We start from the raw sequence: 18484 nt of genomic DNA on the forward strand, positions 1-18484 counted from the left end.
ACCCACACATACACCACACACAATTTTGTTTTAATCTGACCAACAGATTCACATCACATAATTTTTCCTCTCAAAGGTTCACACTCAATCTTCTTTGCAAGCCAAATACTTTGCATATCTGAAAGCACATCCTTAGATCATGTGGAGTGTTTTTTTAAAGTATTATAAAAAGAGATTTCTGGACCGGGAGCGGTGGCTCATGCCTATAATCCCAGCACTTTGGGAGGTCGAGGCAGGTGGATCACCTGAGGTCAGGAGTTCAAGACCAGCCTGACCAACATGGAGAAACCCCGTCTCTACTAAAAATGCAAAATTAGTCGGGCGTGGTGGTGCCTGCCTGTAATCCCAGCTACTCAGGAGGCTGAGGCAGGAGAATCACTTGAACCTGGAGGCAGAGGTTGCAGTGAGCCAAGATCACGCCATTGCACTCCAGCCTGGGCAACAAGAATGAAACTCTGTCTCAAAAAAAAAAAAAAAAAAAAAAAAAGAAGGGATTTCTGAATTAGATGATTGCTACTGATACTTTGCTGCCATTTCTGAAAGGATTGGAAAACAGAAAATGTACAGCTGCTGTAAGCTTCACAAGTGAGCAGTGAGCCAATTAACAACCCCTCCCCTTTTAAAATACGAATCCCAGCCAGGCGCCGTGGCTCACATCTGTAATCCCAGCACTTTGGGAGGCCAAGGAGGGTGGATCACTTGAGGTCAGGAGTTTGAGACCAGCCTGGCCAACATGGTAAAACCCATCTCTACTAAAAATACAAAAATTAGCCAGGCATGGTGGCGGGCACCTATCATCCCAGCTACTGGGGTGCTGAGGCAGGGAAATCACTTGAACTCAGAAGATGTAGGCTGCAGTAAGCTGAGATTGCACCACCGCACTCCAGCTCTGGGTCACAGAGCAAGACTCCATCTCAAAAAAAAAGAAAAAAAAAAGGGAGAATCTCTTTCTTTCATCAACATATGATGCCCCTTTTCCTGCAAAACCTACTCATTTTCACTGACTTAATGTGTCTAAGAAATGGTGCTTCACTTTATGCCCGGTAACAGACCTCGAGGGCCATTCCCACGTGGCTGGGAAAACTTCCCTCTTCCCTGTGCAGACAGATGTACATTGCTAGCTGTTAAACGGATGAAGAAGACACAGTACCCAGAAAAGAAGAACCAATGACACTCCTCATAAACATTAGGAACAGCAGGCAGAGAAAAAAATGCCTGCCCTAGAACCAATTTTCAGAACTGCTGCTAGCCAGCTATGCCTCTCAAAGCCTCAGTTTCTCATCCATAAAATAAGGCATTTGCACAAAATTGTCTCCACAACGTTCTTTCTGCTCCAAAATGCTATGATCTTCCTTACTGCATTATTCTTTATTCCTCCTTCATCATTTACTTCCAAAGCATAGTTCACAGGGGTCAAGTCTATGCTGAAAAAAATAAGATGATGAATAATTACAATCAGTACATATTAAAGATTAAATAAGCCAGTTTTTAAAATACAAATAGTAAATATATACATTGCAGAGAAAAAACACAAATGGCTGATAAATATATCAAAAGATGCTTAACCTCACTAGCAATCAGAAAAATTAAAATTAAAATGAGATGCCGTTTTTTTCTCCATTGAATTGGTAAAAATGTAAAGGAATGACAATGTCAATCGTTGGCAACGATGTGGGGAAACAGGAGTGAAACTCAGCACAGACTCCTTAGGGACAATTTCACATTGTCCACAAACATGTAAAAGTTTAGGTACCCTTTCATCTGAATCTATAAACCTATACTGCAGAATACTCATATAGGTTGCACCACTGTGTGCACTTTTAGAACATCAAATACAAACTAAAGGCCTTTCTACAGAAGAGCTGGTTGAATATGCTTCATCCAAACGTAGATTAAAGGCATTTAGCCTTCCCTTAGGAATCTGTCCATTGGACTTCAGGATTAAAAATAAATAAATAAATAAATAAACAAACAGTTAAGGTTAACTCTTCTCTCAGCCAAGAACTATAATTTGCATTTGGCGTCTGCCACTTAGAGTGAGTAGCTTCCGTCTTTCTTGCATTGGGCACAGAGATCACATTTGAAGGTGGAAGTTTGTTTCTCTACCTTCTATGCCGTTCTTCAAAATGGTAGTGAGAAATCGGAAGGAAATCAGGCATGCAAAAAGAGAAACCCTGTGACAAGGTTGTCTCTCTGAGCTGAGAGTATCCTTCATGGCTGCAAGGCACACATGTGAGTCAGCCTGAGAAACATCCCAAATAATCGGAAAAGTCCAGGTATCTCCACTACAGGTAACTTCAGTCTGAATTTCAGTATTTCTTGGGGTCAAAAAAGCCACCATAGAAGGGGGAAAAAATTCAGACCAGCTGTAGTATGAGGACGCCTAAGCCGAAAATAAGCTCATCAAGACACAGGAAGCAATTCTGTCTTCTTCAAGTTGAAACAAGACCTGCACTCCTCAAAAGGGACACTGCCCAATAAAGAAAGCACAGGGGGTGTAAGAAGACCTCACTCCTTATAAGAACATGCATTTCAAAATGGAATATGAGGCTGGGCGCAGTGGCTCACAAGTGCCAAGGCGGGAGGATCACCTGAGGTAAGGAGTTCGAGACCAGCCTGGCCAACATGGTGAAACCCCATCTCTCCTATAAAATACAAAAATTAGTCGGGTGTGGTGGTGCATGCCTATAATTCCAGCTACTCCGGAGGCTGAGACAGGAGAATCGCTTGAACCCAGGAGGTGGAGGTTGCAGTGAGCCGAGATCACGCCACTGCACCCCAGCCTGGGAGACAGAGCAAGAGTTCATCTCAAAAAAAAAAAAAGGAAGATGAAGGGTTCAAAGAGTTTTCGAGATGATGGACACTTCTCATACACATCACAAACTTTTAGTTAAAAATGTGCAGCCTTCCCAAATACATTAAAAATTAACTAAAAGAAGAAAAAGTTGTATTGGACCCACTCTTGTTTGGGAAATTTCATTACCCTGAAGTTTCCGAACATACTATTCTCTATATAAACAAAAGAGAAGACAGTCTATCTAAAAGCAAGTACAATGCATTTTTATGGAAATAAACTAGACACAGATTCTAGGCTTAATAGCTAACCATTAAATACACACACACAGAGTCCTGGCCATTGCCACACTAGTGACTAAATGCCTTTAACAATCAACTTCCTGGAGGTTTGAACATTTCCTCCAGTAGCCTCGTGTTTTTATAGACACCATCTCATTTCTGTACATAACATTCTCAGGATGTTCCTAGACTATCCCCACTTTGTAAGTATAAAAAGTGAGATGCCAAAACCTACCTAACTGACCTGCCTAAGGTCACAGAACCATTAGTCAGGGCCTTGATGCCAGGCCTGCAGAGCACACAGCAAACTATCTGTGCCTCTTGGGGGCCAGCATCACGAAAATTATATTTGAACCTTTCAACATTTTTGGACACGATCTTTCTCCAAACCACATTGTAATAAAGTTGTCACTTTGGTTCCAAGAATACTCTTTGATGGCGAAGAGTTCAACAAGCCTCTTCCTCTATCAAAACTGGTTTGCCCAGACGTCCTAGCTCAACAGGTGGGAGGAAGGGCAAATCTGGGAACCAGGACCTGCAAACAGAGCCAACTCAAAAACAGAATCCAATTATCACCCTAGCAAGTTTCCTCAACCTGGGTGTGAGATTAATTCCCATTCTGGACATAAGTCAGAACCTTTACTCTCAGTGTAAACAGCAACCAACCAGCAAAATCTTAAGACATTTTCTCAGCATCCCTCAAAATGTATTGCTCGGCCGGGCGCGGTGGCTCAAGCCTGTAATCCCAGCACTTTGGGAGGCCGAGACGGGCGGATCACAAGGTCAGGAGATCGAGACCATCCTGGCTAACACGGTGAAATGCCCATCTCTACTAAAAATACAAAAAACTATTGCCGGGGCGAGCGTGGCGGGCGCCTGCTCGTCCAGTACTCGGGAGGCTGAGGCAGGAGAATTGGGCCGTAACCCGGGAGGCGGGGGGGTGGGGGGCAGCTTGCAGCTGAAGCTGAGATCTGGCCCACTGCCCCAGGTCCAGCCTGGGAGAGGAGCGAGACTCTCTCAAAAAAAAAAAAAAAAAATGTATTGCTCATTCATTCCCACAAGGCCCTTCCAGGTTCCTATCTCAGTTCTTGGCCCCAGGCATCTTGAACTAATACTAGCCAGGGAATGTTCTGTGCTCTCTCTCACCTCTGGGTCTTTGCACATTCGTGTCTCTACCCAGAAAACTGTCTTCTTGGTACTCTTGTCTACGCCACTCCTTACCCACCCAGCTTCTTCCCATCTTAGAGGTCACTTCTTCCAGGAAGCCCTCCTGGCCTCTCTCAGTTATGTGTTTCTGTATCACCCTGTATTTCTCCTACCATAGGACACAAAATGACCCTCCACATGTAATTACCTGATAACTTGTCTGCCTCCTCTATTTAAACTATAAACTCCATGAGGGTGGAGCTGGGTCTGTCTTCTTAGCCATTGTATTTCCAGCACCCTGCATAGCAGCTGGTTGTGGATAAATGAGCAAGTGAATACATGAAATTAACAAACATCTATGGTTTACCATTACAGTAGGCCTGCTGCTGGACACAGGATAGAAAGATAAACTTATGCCCTCTGCCTTCAGATAAATTGTCATCTATTAATCCATAATGATTTTTTATCTTATTTCACATATAGACAGACTTTTATAAAAACACAGCTACCCAACATGAGCCCTGAAGCCGATTCTCACTAGAATGAGAATGTCCTTCTCTGTGCTATCAGTGGTGTCTCTGAAATGTTTAGACCCAGATCTGGCCTTTAAACTCCTGTTTTGTGAGAACCAACAAATAGATGAGAATACTCTGTATTACAAGCAAGCATCGTGCCTGCTGGCTTCAGGATCCCCAGAGAAATGAGGTTCCAGAAATTCATCTGTTTCAGGAATTTTTCTGTTTTGTTCGGTTTTGTTTTGTTTTCTTGGAGAAAGGGTCTCGCTCGGTCACCTGGCTGAAGTGCAGTGGTGAGCCTCCAATGCATAGACTCAAGCAGTCCTCCTGCCTCAGCCTCCCGAGTAACTGGGACCACATATGCATGCCACCATGCCCAGCTCATTTGTTTTTATTTTTTGCAGAGACAGGATCTCCCTATATTGCCCAGTCTGATCTTAAACTCTTGGCCTCAAGAGATTCTCCTGCCTCAGCCTCTCAGACTGCTAGGATTACAGGCATGAGCTACCACTCCCGGCCTCAGAAGCTGATCTGAATTGGAATAAACATAGAGTGAAAAGCGAGACAGAGGTTTTCGTTTTGTTTGCAGCTGTCCCTTCCACAAAAGAACTACAAACAACTACAAAAAGCACAGTACCTCCATCCCTTCTGCCTCCTAAACTAAAAAGGAACACAGTCCACAGGCCCTTGACTTTATCTTTCTGAGCTGTTTTGAAACTAGGTGCCACCCCACCCAACCCCTTGATACCATTACCCAAGTCTGTAGTTCTCAAAGGTGGTCCAAGGACCAGCAGCATCAGCATCATCTAAGAACTTGTGAGAAATGCAGATTCTCAGGCCCCACTCCGACACAATGAATCAGAAATACTGGGGTGGGGCTGGCCATCAGTATTTTATCAAGGGCTCTAGGGAATTCTAATACACACTCAAATTTGAAAGCAACTACCTAGTTCCTTATCACAGCACTTACTGCAAGCTGAGTTGTCTTATTTATTTAAATGTCTTATTTCTTGTCCTCCTTCACTGGAGGATTTCAGCTGCGTGAAAGCTGGGACCTTGTCCATGTGGCTCAGGGCTCTGCACCTTCTGTGATTTAGAAAGGGGCCATCACGTAATAGGTGCACAGTAAATATTTTTCAAATAAACAAACAAATCTTCCTATATTTGCTTGTTTTCCTCAATGTCCAAGGAGCTGGCCCTGAACAATCCCAGAAGTTAAAGCACCCTCGTGAGTCATCTGGGCAAGCGGCTGGTTATCTAGTGGGTGATAAGGCTCCAAGGACAGGAGGTGAATACGGCACAGCCTGACTGCGCGTCCCCTTCGCCCAAATCCCCAAGGCTGGAGTGCCCCCTCACAAACGTGCTGAACTCACCTTTCCCTATTTCAGAGGCCTGATGTTGTTCCACCACCAAGACATCCTGGACTCACAAATGGATTCAGGATCACCAAGGAGATTCCCTGTACAGGTGGATCAACTCTTGGCTGCCCATCCCTCTGCAGAGTCCTCCCTCCCTCAGGGCACCCTCCCCTTCTCCACTAACTACCACGCCCAGGGAAGCAGAAGCCATTGTCATTACGATGCATAAAGTCCCATCTCCAGGTTACTCAGCAGAATTGTTTGAGAAGTTCTTCCCTTATTAGTCGAAAGGGCAGGAAAAGGGGAAGAGACAAGAGAAACAGCCATTCAGAAAAAAGAAAGGTCATCACTGCTTCTCACACCAACCGGTGCTCATTTTATCTCAGGGAACCCTCATAAGCCTAAAATGTGCTCATCATGACGACCGTTCCTCAAAATAAGGAAACTAAGGCTTAGAGAGTAACTTTTACAGCCAGGTGTGTGGTGGCTCACACCTGTAATCCCAGCGCTTTGGGAGGCCGAGGCAGGTGGATCACTAGAGGCCAGGAGTTCAAGACCAGCCTGGACAACATAGTGAAACCCTGTCTCTACCAAAACTACAAAAATTAGCCGGGCATGGTGGTGGGCACCTGTAATCCCAGCTACTCGGGAGGCTGAGGCAGGAGAATCGCTTGAAACCCGGAGGCGGAGCCTGCAGTGAGCAGAGAACACGCCTCTGCACTCCAGCTTGGGCGACAGAGCGAGCCTCTGTCTCAAAAACACAAAAGAGAATATCTTTTCCAAGATCTTACAGTGGACCATAACCCTAACTCGGCTCTGACTCCAAAGCCTCTCTAATATCTGGCCCCTCCCTTCCACGGCCCTGCCAGCAGCAGTTCACCCAAATAGGGAAAGAGAAAATGCATTTTCAGGAGGGAATAAGCCAGGTGACTTGAAGAGCCAAGAGGACACCTGGCTACTGGCGTCTCCACCCACCGCCCTGCCCTGAGGCTGCCACGCCTCTCTTCCTGGATTTGCCCTGGGCCTGCCTGGGATGGTTAATATTAACGGGGCACTGAGCACCTTCAGGTTCCCGAGGCCCCTGTGGAAGGTGGGATGCTGACTCAGAGCCTACGTGGCAGCCACATGTTTCCGCAGCTCCCAGCAGCAGCAGCCAGCAGGCACCTCTTGTGTCCTATGGGCCAATAGGAGGAGACCCCTGATTAGGGCAAGGAAGGGGAAGCGGCTGTTTTCAGTGTCTCCATTGGAGGAGGGAGGCTGGAGGGGCTGTTAACAATGGAGGGAGAAGAATTCTGACCAGCTTCACAAAGTTTCCATGAGATGGCTTCCCACTGTCCCCTTTGCCTTTTACATCTCTAAAGGATTGATCCGCTTTTACCCAATCACACCAACTAACACGCAAGGGGAGGTTGGGATGCTGTGGCATGAAGATCTACAAAAAGCACACTGACACAAACGAGGAAGAGCTTGATGCTACCCTGCAGGATGCTTAGGACCTCCAAAGAGAGCCTGAGGATTCCAAAGGCCAAGGCCCCAGGTCAATCTGCCCCTCGCTCCACCCTCACCCTCTGTCCAAACAGCACCTGGGGCTTTCAGGTTGAAAGATCTCTAGGTGAGGATGGCGAAACTGGGCTCCCTTCTTCCTGCCCCTGTGTGCCTCCCATCAAAACCAAATGAAAACGTGATGTGCAGTCACAAACAGGAGAGAGAGTAGGACCAACAAACTTAAATCTCATTATCCTGAGTGGAAGCTTGCCCTGCTCCTCGCAGATGCCTTTAAATCGAAGAGACTGGGCGATGCTGAGACAGGCATGGGTATGTTGGCATGCGTGCAGCCATCTTCTCTACTCGGATATTCCCAAGAGTGTTAGAAACTTCCGTGAGTTCCAAGAAAGTCACTCCCACCCCTGAGCAAGGAGTACTGGAAGATGGTGAAATCGGCGCAGGGGTAGTTCAGGGAGCAAAGTGAGAACCACCCCTGGGCAGAAGGGAGGGTGCCAGGCACCAGCCACAGTCTATCCAGCCCTCGGCCACAGCCCTGAAATAAAGCCCCAGCTTTCGGGAGCTGGAAATCACATCGCCTCTGCGCCGCTACAACATGCCTGGATGCTCTGCACCGTGGGCGCTGGCTCCTCGCCCTCTGATTCACACGGTTATTAAACCAGCACTCGGGCGAGAAGTGAAATCATCCAGGGCCCAGCACTCTGGGCAGAAAATGAAGAGCACACAACCTCGGAATACACAGATGGATGGGGAAACAAATGGTGTGGCTGCTCAGCCCACTTTCTGTTCCAAACGATGTCTACATGTCCCCCTGGAGCAGAGGAAAGCCACAGGTGGAGAAGCCGAGCTCTCTCTGGACTACATCGGCTTCTCCCTGGCATCACCTTTTCTCATTGCTGTGACACCCTGACTTAGGCACCAGAACTAACCCACAGGGCTGCAGCATCCCCGACAGCCCATGCCCCAGTTGCGGGTCACATCACGTGGCTGACATCAGGCCTGCAGTCTGGGTTAGCTGTGCTGGGGGCCCAGAGGCTGTGGCTCCCTCGCATGACCCTGGTTTCAACAGCGGGTTAAAGTTCAGAAGCGGCCTGGTAAAAACATACCTGGCAATAAGCTGCACCTTTCCTGGCAGACAACCCCAGCATGAGCGAAAACATTTTACGACACCTCTGAGCTGTTCTTCCAGCAGCCTCACTCATGAAGGCCTCTAACCAGTCTTTCTGTGCTGATCACCAGTGACAACTGCATTAACAGAATTTTAACATTTTTTTCCAAACTAAACGATGAGCTTGGTGTTTGATTTTCCAACACACTGCTTCAACATCTAGCTTATTTTTAGTGAAATAAACCACCCATCTTCCAAGTAGTGTTTTCAGAGGTAAAGTCAAGGAGATTTTTCTGCTTTCGGGCTGCTCTTGGAATCAGGGTTTGGGATTCACCAAGCAGACCCAGGAAATGTTGATGCTCAGAGTCAGCCCTGAGCTCCAGTTCCTGGCATTGGGGAGACAGGTATAGGGCTCTTCCAAGGGGACCTGAACTTTGTCGTCTAGCCAAAATGTTCAACAAGACCTAGAATCTTTTTTTTTTTTTTTGTTGAGACGGAGTCTCGCTCTGTCACCCAAACTGGAGTGCAGTGGCCAGATCTCAGCTCACTGCAAGCTCCGCCTCCCGGGTTCACGCCATTCTCCTGCCTCAGCCTCCCGAGTAGCTGGGACTACAGGCGCCCGCCACCTCGCCCGGCTAGTTTTTTGTATTTTTTAGTAGAGACGGGGTTTCACCGTGTTAGCCAGGATGGTCTCGATCTCCTGACCTTGTGATCTGCCCGTCTCGGCCTCCCAAAGGGCTGGGATTACAGGCTTGAGCCACCGCGCCTGGCCCAGACCTAGAATCTTTAAGGATCCTCTAGCATGAGCCATGAAAACATCCAAAGGGGAGACTGTTATTAGGTGTAGCTGACTTGGGGTAAGGGAGTACAGGATACCAAAATGCAAGCCAAGCCTTTGTGAGCTTCCAGGAGAGTTCAGAAAACAAGAGCAAAACACAGAAAAGGTAACAGAAGTACAGAGTTGTTGGACCCAAGGCCTCTCCAGTATGGTCATTGTTTAGGTGGAAAGCGAGCAGCTTAGAATTTTAAAAGCGGGTTGGGTGGTTGCACAGAAGACAAGGCAGGCCAGGAGCAGTGGCTGTCACTTGCAATCCTGGCACTTTGGGAGGCCAAGGTGGGAGGATCACTTGAGCCCAGGACATGGAGAGATTCCATCTCTCTAAAAGAAATAAAAAATCGTTTTAATTAAAAAAATAATAAAGAAGACAGAGTAATCATTGTGGGCTGTGGGTTTGGAATGGGATAGTGAGACAGAGAACTTACTAAAGAGGCTTTGAATCAGAATGGAAAACAGCTGTTACTCTCCCAACTGCATCCTAGCCTCCTGACTCTCCTTCTCCACACTCCCCCTGGGCAATCTCACCCACAGCTTCAACTGCTACCTCCACAGGATGACTCACAAATCTTTATCTCCAGTCTGGCCCTTTCTCCTCAACACCAGACTCCAGCGCTCTGTGAAGTAACTTCCCTGCATCCCAACTAAAGACTCTAACTTACCATCGTTCTTCTCTCCGCTGCGCCTGCTTTGGCTACCCTCCTATCTCCCATTGCTATGCACCTACCAAAGGGAGAGGCCCACACAGACAACCTGGGTTCATCCTAGACTCCTCCTCCCTGCTGCCCCGTGTCCCAGCCCAGCCCGCTGTACCCTCTAATTGACTCACAGCCCTGCCCTCCTGTCCACCCCAGGCGCATGTTGTCTTAGTCTCAAGTCCTCATTATTTCTGTTGCCTTCTCCCAGGTTGCCCAGACTCTAGTCTCGGTGCCCTCTGACTTTTCATAACAGGTCAGTCTTGCTAAAACAGTCTTCTACTTGGCCAGACATGGTGCCTCATGCCTGTAATCCTAACACTTTGGGAGGCCAAGGCAGAAGGATCTCTTACGACCAGGAGTTCAAGACCAACATAGCAAGACCCCATCTCTACCAAAAAATAAAAAACTATCTAGGCACAGTGGCATGCACCTGTAGTCCCAGCCACTCAGGAGGCTCAGGCAGGAGGATTGTTTGAGCCCAGGAGTTTGAGGCTGCAGTGAGCTATGATCATGTCCCTGCACTCCAGCCTGAGAAACAGAGCAAGACCCTGTCTGCAAACAACAATAACACCAAACAAACAAACAAACAAACAATCTTCTACTAAACCCTTCAGTGGTGAATGCACATGAAGCCCTCTCTTCAAACACGGCCATAAACTGAGAGACCTGGGTTTTGCCCCAAGGCACTGAACTATAGTGTGTACAGCGTTTTAAAATAATGATGTTAAAAGCTTAGCTTGTACTCAACAAGACTAATTAGTTAAAATAGGAAGCTGCCAGATGGTGCATATTATTAATGACACCCACTGGAAGGCCACCCAAGAACGCTCTGAGTTGATTTGAAAGTGCTGTTTCCTGTTGCTGCCTCCGCACCCACGTAGTTCATTTGGGATCTGCAGATGAGACTTTCAAGGTCAGGCCCAGCTACCTTCCAGCCTACAGGTACACCAAGTTCCACTCACTTTTGATCCACTTGAGGGTGTTGGAATGGACCGTGCTCTCTCCTCCCTCCATGCCTGACCACGATGTGGTCCCCTCTGATTTCCCTGGTGACCCAGTGATTCTCCATCAGGGCCAATTTTGTCTCCCAGCAATGCCTGGAGACTTTTTTAATGGACACAACCCGGAGAATGCAGAGTTGCTATCACCAGCATCTAGTGAGTAGAGGCCAGGGATGCTGCTAAACATCCTACAATGCACGGGGCAGCCCCCACAACAGAGAAGTATCCAGCCCAGAATGTCAATAGTGCCAAGGGGGAGAACCCTGGTCCAGATTCAGCTTAACTCCCCCTAACCCGGCTATTCAGAAGTTTTCTTCTCCTCCGTGAAACCAAGAGCAGCAGACTTCCTGCTTCAGGTCCAAAACTCTCCTGCAGCAACGATCACATTGATGTGACTGTTTTCTTCTCAGGCTCTTTCCTAAGTTCCTTGAGGGCAAGAAATGGGTCTTCTTAATGTCTTTATGATGCAGAACATAACACATCATAAGGTCTCAGTGACTGACATGCAAAAAAAAAATGACTGCGTCTGTTCAAGGCCAGAATTATATAATGCATCTAAGAATAACGTCTACCCCCAAGATTCACACACTCTCTTATTTACACTATCATGAGTGACAAGCAACTTATAATCACTAGTGACATTTAACATATGAAGACTGCCATGTGCTAAGTATCCCAAAGAACATAGATTTTAGACACGATTGGTTTTCACTTCAGCTTACACATAAAAACTAGCTGGTAAGTCAGTATATTCAAGGTCAAAAGAGTATTTCAAATACCAACTATTGCTCTTAGCCAACCACAAAAAGTACATATCCGTGCTCAGTGCATGTGCTGCCTTGAGAAAAGTGAGGAAATGGAGACGGGGACATCAGTCAGAAGAACACATTCTTGGGAAGACTGTATAAAAGAAAAAGCCCTCAGAACCCTAGGAGGGCTTATGTCTGTAATCCCAGCACTTTGGGAGGCAGAGTGGGGCAGATCACCTGAAGTCAGGAGTTCGAGACCAGCCTGGTCAACATGATGAAACCCCATCTCTACTAAAAATACAAAAATTAGCCAGGCGTGATGGCGGGTACCTGTAATTCCAGCTGCTCAGGAGACTGAGGCAGGAGAATCGCTTGAGCTCCAGAGGCAGAGGTTGTAGTGAGCCGAGATCACGCCACTGCACCCCAGCCTGTGTGACAGAGTGAGACTCTATCTCAAAAAAAAAAAAAAAAAAAAAAAAAAAAAGGAAGCCTAGGAGGAGCTACCCTCCCACTTGACCACAAAGCAGACACCAAACCTGTAGAAGGAAAAGGGCAAAATTTCCCCAAAGCAAAGCATCCTCTGCACATCTGACTTACCCAGATTCCAACGGCTAATTCAAGTCTATTGGTAGGGAAGCCCGTGTGAGAAAAATGGAGGAAAATGTAAAACAAATCTGCTCTGGTCCCACCTGGCTTAACCAAATGTCTTCTTTTAAATTACTTTATTTTTTTTTTTTTTCTGTTTTAAAATTTAACCAGAAAGGACTCTTCTCTGACTGAGAGTGGAACCCAGGCCGCTGCCACGAAAGGACAAAACTTTAGCGACTGGACCACAGCAAGGGCAGTCCACCTGTCTTCTTGATGCCACCAAAAAGAATTCTGGACTGGGTGTGGTGGCTCACACCTACAATCCCAGCACTTTGGGAAGCCAAGGCAGGCGGATGACTTGAGGTCAGGAGTTCAAGACCAGCCTGACCAATATGGTGAAACACCCTCTCTACTAAAAATTCAAAAATTAGCTGGGTGTGGTGGCGGGCGCCTGTAGTCCCAGCTACTCGGGAGGCTGAGACAGGAGAATTGCTTGAACCCGGGAGGCAGAGGTTGCAATCAGCCGAGATGGCACCACTACACTCCAGCCAGGGCAACAGAGCGAGACTCCATCTCAAAAAAAAAGAAAAGAATTCTGAAGATGCTGGTACCCCCAAGCCTCAACATAAATTCTGTCAGCGTCAAAAATGCCCTTTATCCAAGTGACTGGATAACAATGCAGTGACCCAGAGGAGTGGATAAGAAAGGGCAGACATTAAGCTCAAAAAATGAAGTCAATGAGCAGAAGGAAAAAGACAAACAGACTCAACACCAAAGAAGCTCTTTGGAGGCCACAGACCTTCCCTTTCACCAGGCGTGGATTTCATCTTCATTTTGCAAAGGGATCATGAAGAGGTCTATGCCTGTCGTCAAGAGCCTCGAGGTTACTGCTGGTCCCAGCCGCCCATATGGAAGTCATGTAGAAGGGCTATGAGTGGGGCCATGTGCTCTCCTCCCTGAGGGGTGCAGCTTCATCACAAGTCTCTGCTCATGAAGTAACCACCACAGGCTACCATGAGCCTCTTTAAGAACATGTGTGTTTGCCGGGCGCGGTGGCTCATGCCTGCAGTCCCAACACTTTGGGAGGCAGAGGTGGGCAGATCACCTGAGGTCAGGAGTTTGAGACCAGCCTGACCAACATAGAGAAACCTTGTCTCTACTAAAAATACAAAATTAGCCAGGCAAGGTGGCACATGCCTATAATCCTAGCTACTCGGGAGGCTGAGGCAGGAAAACCACTTGAACCCAGGAGGTGGAGGTTGCGGTGAGCCGAGATCATGACATTGCACTCCAGCCTGGGCAACAAGAGCAAGACTCTTCTAAAACAAACAAACAAACACAAAAAAAAACACACGTGTGCTAGCAAAAGACTAATGTTGTGCTGTTATTGCTGTGCTTGATATAGCATTAGATAGGGAAACCACACCATACTATAATAAATACCCCTAAAGATTAAGATCATGATTGAGCAGGGTTGTGCCAGTGCATCAGGGTTGCCCGTGCACACACTGGAAAATAATTTTTTTTTTTTTAGCAATGGGGTCTCACTATGTTGCCCAGGCTGAATTCAAACTCCTGGGCCCAAGCGATCCTCCTGCCTTAGCCTCCTGAGTAGCTAGGACTACAGGTGCATGCCAGCATGTCCACAAGAACAATTTTTTGCTCCAGGTGTGGCAGCAAGTCCTGGGATAGAGCAACCACTGCTGCTGCTACTGTTGCTGTTGGAAAAGGGGCTGCCCCTGTTACTTCTCCCCAAAACCCAAGGATTCATTTGTTCTTATGGGCCTCCAACCCTCTTCTTCTGGCTTCTAAGCTGTCTTGTTAGGGTAGAGAAGGGTCATTTTAGAAGCTGGAACTTCCTGTGGCTGGTCCTTCCTGGACCCTGACGAGATCACCCAGACTTCAGCTACCTCTGGGCCACCTATCCTGGTTTCTCTTCATATCCTCCCCAAAATGCCAACCTTCCATCGTCTTCAAGGTTTCTTTGTGGAGTACAGGTGACAAACCAGGAACAGCAGTGAAACCCAGGTCAATGATGAACAAGATGGGATTTGGAGGGCCAAAAAGTGAGGCCTATGTACCCCAGGAGAAGCGGGGTGTGGGCAGTCATCCAGATGATCCTAGCCAAAGCGATTGGCCGTCACACTCTGCCACTGATTGTGTGGATGGGTAAGAGGAAAGGATGTCTAATACAGTGGTTCTCAGAGGAGAAACCCAGGATCACCGCCGTGTCCTGGGAACTTATCAGAAATGCAAATTCTTCAGCCCTGCCTTGGACAGACACACTAAATCAGAAGCTCTGGGGAAGGCTCCAGCAAACTATTTGAACAAGCCCTCCAGGTGATGCTGACGCAAGCCACGGTGTGAGATCCGCACCTCCAATACATCTGGACCCGATCCTCAATTTCCCTCCAAAGAGTTTTTTTTGCTCGCAGTTTTGGAGTCTATGCCCAGAGTAGCCATTTGTCTTTTCAAGTCCTTCTAGCAGAACTAGGAGTAAGGATGGAATAAAGACAGGTAAAGAAGAGAGGAAAGCAGGAAATGGTGAGAGAAAGAAAATCCCAGAGATGGGAGAAGGGACCTCCCTAACACGGGATAGGCACCAACCAGGTGGGAAGTGGGTGAGCCACAGCTTCTGCCTCTTTTCCAGGCCTTGACCCTGCCCATGCCTCCACCTCCCTCAGGAAGATTAACACACCCTCAGTACCATCAATCTCTTCTTTTTAAAGCTTATACCAGCCCTTGACAGTGGAGGAGGTCAAGGGGGGTGTATAGAAAAAAAAGAGTTTCATTAGAATGCATGTGTGCCCTGTGTTTTAGAAATGAGTTTAATGCTCACGAGAATGAGATGATGGATGTAAAGTCTAGACAAACCATCATGTGCCAAGGGGTACGTTATAATTATTATCTCTGTATCTTTAGAGCTTAACACTGTTCATAGTAGGTAGTTTTTAAATGTCTGTTGAATAAATTAATAAATGTTTTTACTCATCTAAAAAAATGATTACTACAGCATTTTGCAAGGCTGTCTCTCCTGGTTTCTCCCAACCTACATCCGCACTCCCCTTTTCCCTGCTCCTTTCTTCCTCTTTGGAATTCAGACATGATACCTGGAGGCACAGTAGCTATCTGGTGACCCTGAAGAGATTACGATGAAAGCCAATGGACCGAGAATGGCAAAATGAAAAAGCAGAAAGACCCCAATCCCTGGTGGTTACGTGGAATAGATGTGCCAGCTCTGGACTGCCCCCTTCATACTTCTTTTAAGTGGGAAAAAAGAAACCCTAATTTGATGCAGGAACTATAGTTGGGTTTTTTCTATTACTTGCAGCTAAATGCACTCTTAACTGATGCATTGCTCTTTCAGAATTCAGACACAATTAGATGGGGTGAAAAATATACTGAGGATGAAATGAGGAGTTATTATTTAAAAGGCGTCAAAAAGAGGACAACGAAGTGACAACAGTGGCCAACGCTTTGCACAACTCATGTCTCCATAGCCAGTGAGTATAAGAAGAAGATGCTGAAACACGAAGTACAGGAGAGTTACCTAGAAGTTCTTGAACTTAAAAATCTTTCCTGGATGATTGCCCTAATGTGATATGGAGCGAAGTTGGTGCCTATTGACCAAAGGGGAATTGCCTACAGTTCTGCAGGTCAAGGCCATGAACGTCCTCTCCACCATTTCTAGTCCACATTAGGTTGCTCCATACAATCCTGGAACACAACCTATTTTAGATTCTTCTTGTTCCAGTTTCTTTTTTTGATTTGAGACCAAGTTCCATAGTAGTAGATACAGAGTTGCAAAAGAATCCTCAACCCTTGTCTTTTAGTCCCCAAATTAGACTGGGCCTAACCTCCTTGGTGGCTTCTTAAGTACCATTATCAAAGAGACAAATAAGAAACCTCAGGCTGAAGGCAGATTCACCAACTGAGCCAAAGTTACCATCGGAAGTGGCATTCTTTTTCGTGGGAGGACCAGAGCAGTAAAGGGTCAGGAGCAGGAAGCTCCTATAACAAGAACCTTGTTCCGGCTTCACCACTGCTAGTAGAGAAACATACAGCACCTGCACACAGCCCATTGCGTTTGGCACAGGGCTTTCTTGTGCATCATCAGTTTTTTTTTAAAGCCTCTCAGCTTCCCTTGATAAATACAACGTAGTCAGCGCCGTGTGATGGAATCACCTGGAACCAAGCGGAGGGTCACTTCAAAAACAAGAGTTCCGACTAGATGCGGTTGCTCACACCTGTAATCCCACACTTTGGGAGGCTGAGGTGGGCGGTTCACTTGAGTCCAGAAGTTTGAGACCTGCCTAGGCAACACAGTAAAATCCCAACTCTACAAAAAATTAGCTGGCGGTGGTCATGTGCACCTGTAGTCCCAGCTACTCAGGAGGCTGAGGTAAGAGGATCCATTGAGCCCAGTAGTCTAAAGCTGCAGTGAGCTGTGATCATGCCACTGCACTCCAGCCTGGCAACAGAGCAAGACTCTGTCTCCATCAATCAATCAATTTTTATTTTTTTATTTTTTTAATTTTTTTGAGATGGAGTCTCACTCTGTTGCCCAGGCTGGAGTGTAGTGGTGCAATCTCAGCTCACTGCAAGCTCTGCTTCCCAAGTTCACACCATTCTCCTGCCTCAGCCTCCCGAGTAGCTAGGACTACAGGCGCCCGCCACCACACCTGGCTAATTTTTTGTATTTTAGTAGAGATGGGGTTTCACTGTGTTAGCCAGGATGGTCTTGATCTCCTGACCTCGTGATCCGCCCGCCTCAGCCTCCCAAAGTGCTGGGATTACAGGCGTGAGCCACCGCGCCTGGTCCATCAATCAATCGATTTTTAAAAAATGTTCTGCTTGTCACTGGCAAGCACAACATCAGTCACATTTTAAAAATCTCTCTAAAACAACCACATGGGACTAAATTCTCCCTTTCTTCTACCCCAGAACTTTAGGGGAAGAGAAGAGGTGATGTACCACTGTTTCCAAAACCTAATCAGAAAGAATCTGTTCCTAGGCCAGGCAAGGTGGCTCATGCTTGTTAATCCTAGCACTTTGGGAGGCTGAGGCGGGCAGATGGCTTGAGTTCAAGAGTTCAAGACTAGCCTGGCCAACCTCGTGTCCCTGGGGGACAGAGCGAGACTCCATCTCAAAAAAAAAAAAAGAATTTTAACTTGAATAATAAGTATATGTTTATTTGATTTCAAAGCAAAGGTAAAACGTTCGATTAAGGAATAATTTTTCCTAACAAACTCAACAAACACATGGAGTAAGTGAGGAAATTAATTTTGTTATTGAATATATAACTGCTGTGTCACATTTGCACAGAAAGCCACAAGTCTGGTCCAAGGAATTTATTTGTTAGAAGATCACTTTCAATAGAGCAGGGAGAGTTTGGTTTCTCTTTGGTCAAATATTTCTATGTATTAAAGTTCAAAATGGGCACAGTGCCTCATTCCTGTAATCCCCACATTTTGGGAGGCTGAGGTGGGAGGATCTCTTGAGCCCAGAGTTTGAGAGCAGCCTGGGCAACACAGCGAAACCCCAACTCTACAAAAAAATACAAAACTTAGCTGCTTGTGGTAGTGTATGCCTGTAATCCCAGCTACTTCAGAGACTGAGGTGGGAGGATCACTTAAGCCCGGGAGGTAGAGGTTGCAGTGAGCTGAGATTGCACCACTATACTCCAGCCTGAGTGACAGAGCAAGACCCTGTCTCAAATAAATAAGTTATCAGTAAATGCAACTCCATTTATTTTTGAAACTAGTATAAATTGATCATTATATTCAATTCTATCGATTATCTCTTCTGTATTTTTAAAGAGTTCTCAGATATTTTTTAAGTTTAGTGTCCTTTCATTTAGAAAATAGGTTTTTAAATTGCCATAATATCTCTTATTGATCATCAGAGT

Source organism: Rhinopithecus bieti, unplaced genomic scaffold (genome assembly GCF_001698545.2).
Source record: "Rhinopithecus bieti isolate Rb0 unplaced genomic scaffold, ASM169854v2 scaffold_14232, whole genome shotgun sequence".
NCBI classification, from domain to species: Eukaryota; Metazoa; Chordata; class Mammalia; order Primates; family Cercopithecidae; genus Rhinopithecus; species Rhinopithecus bieti.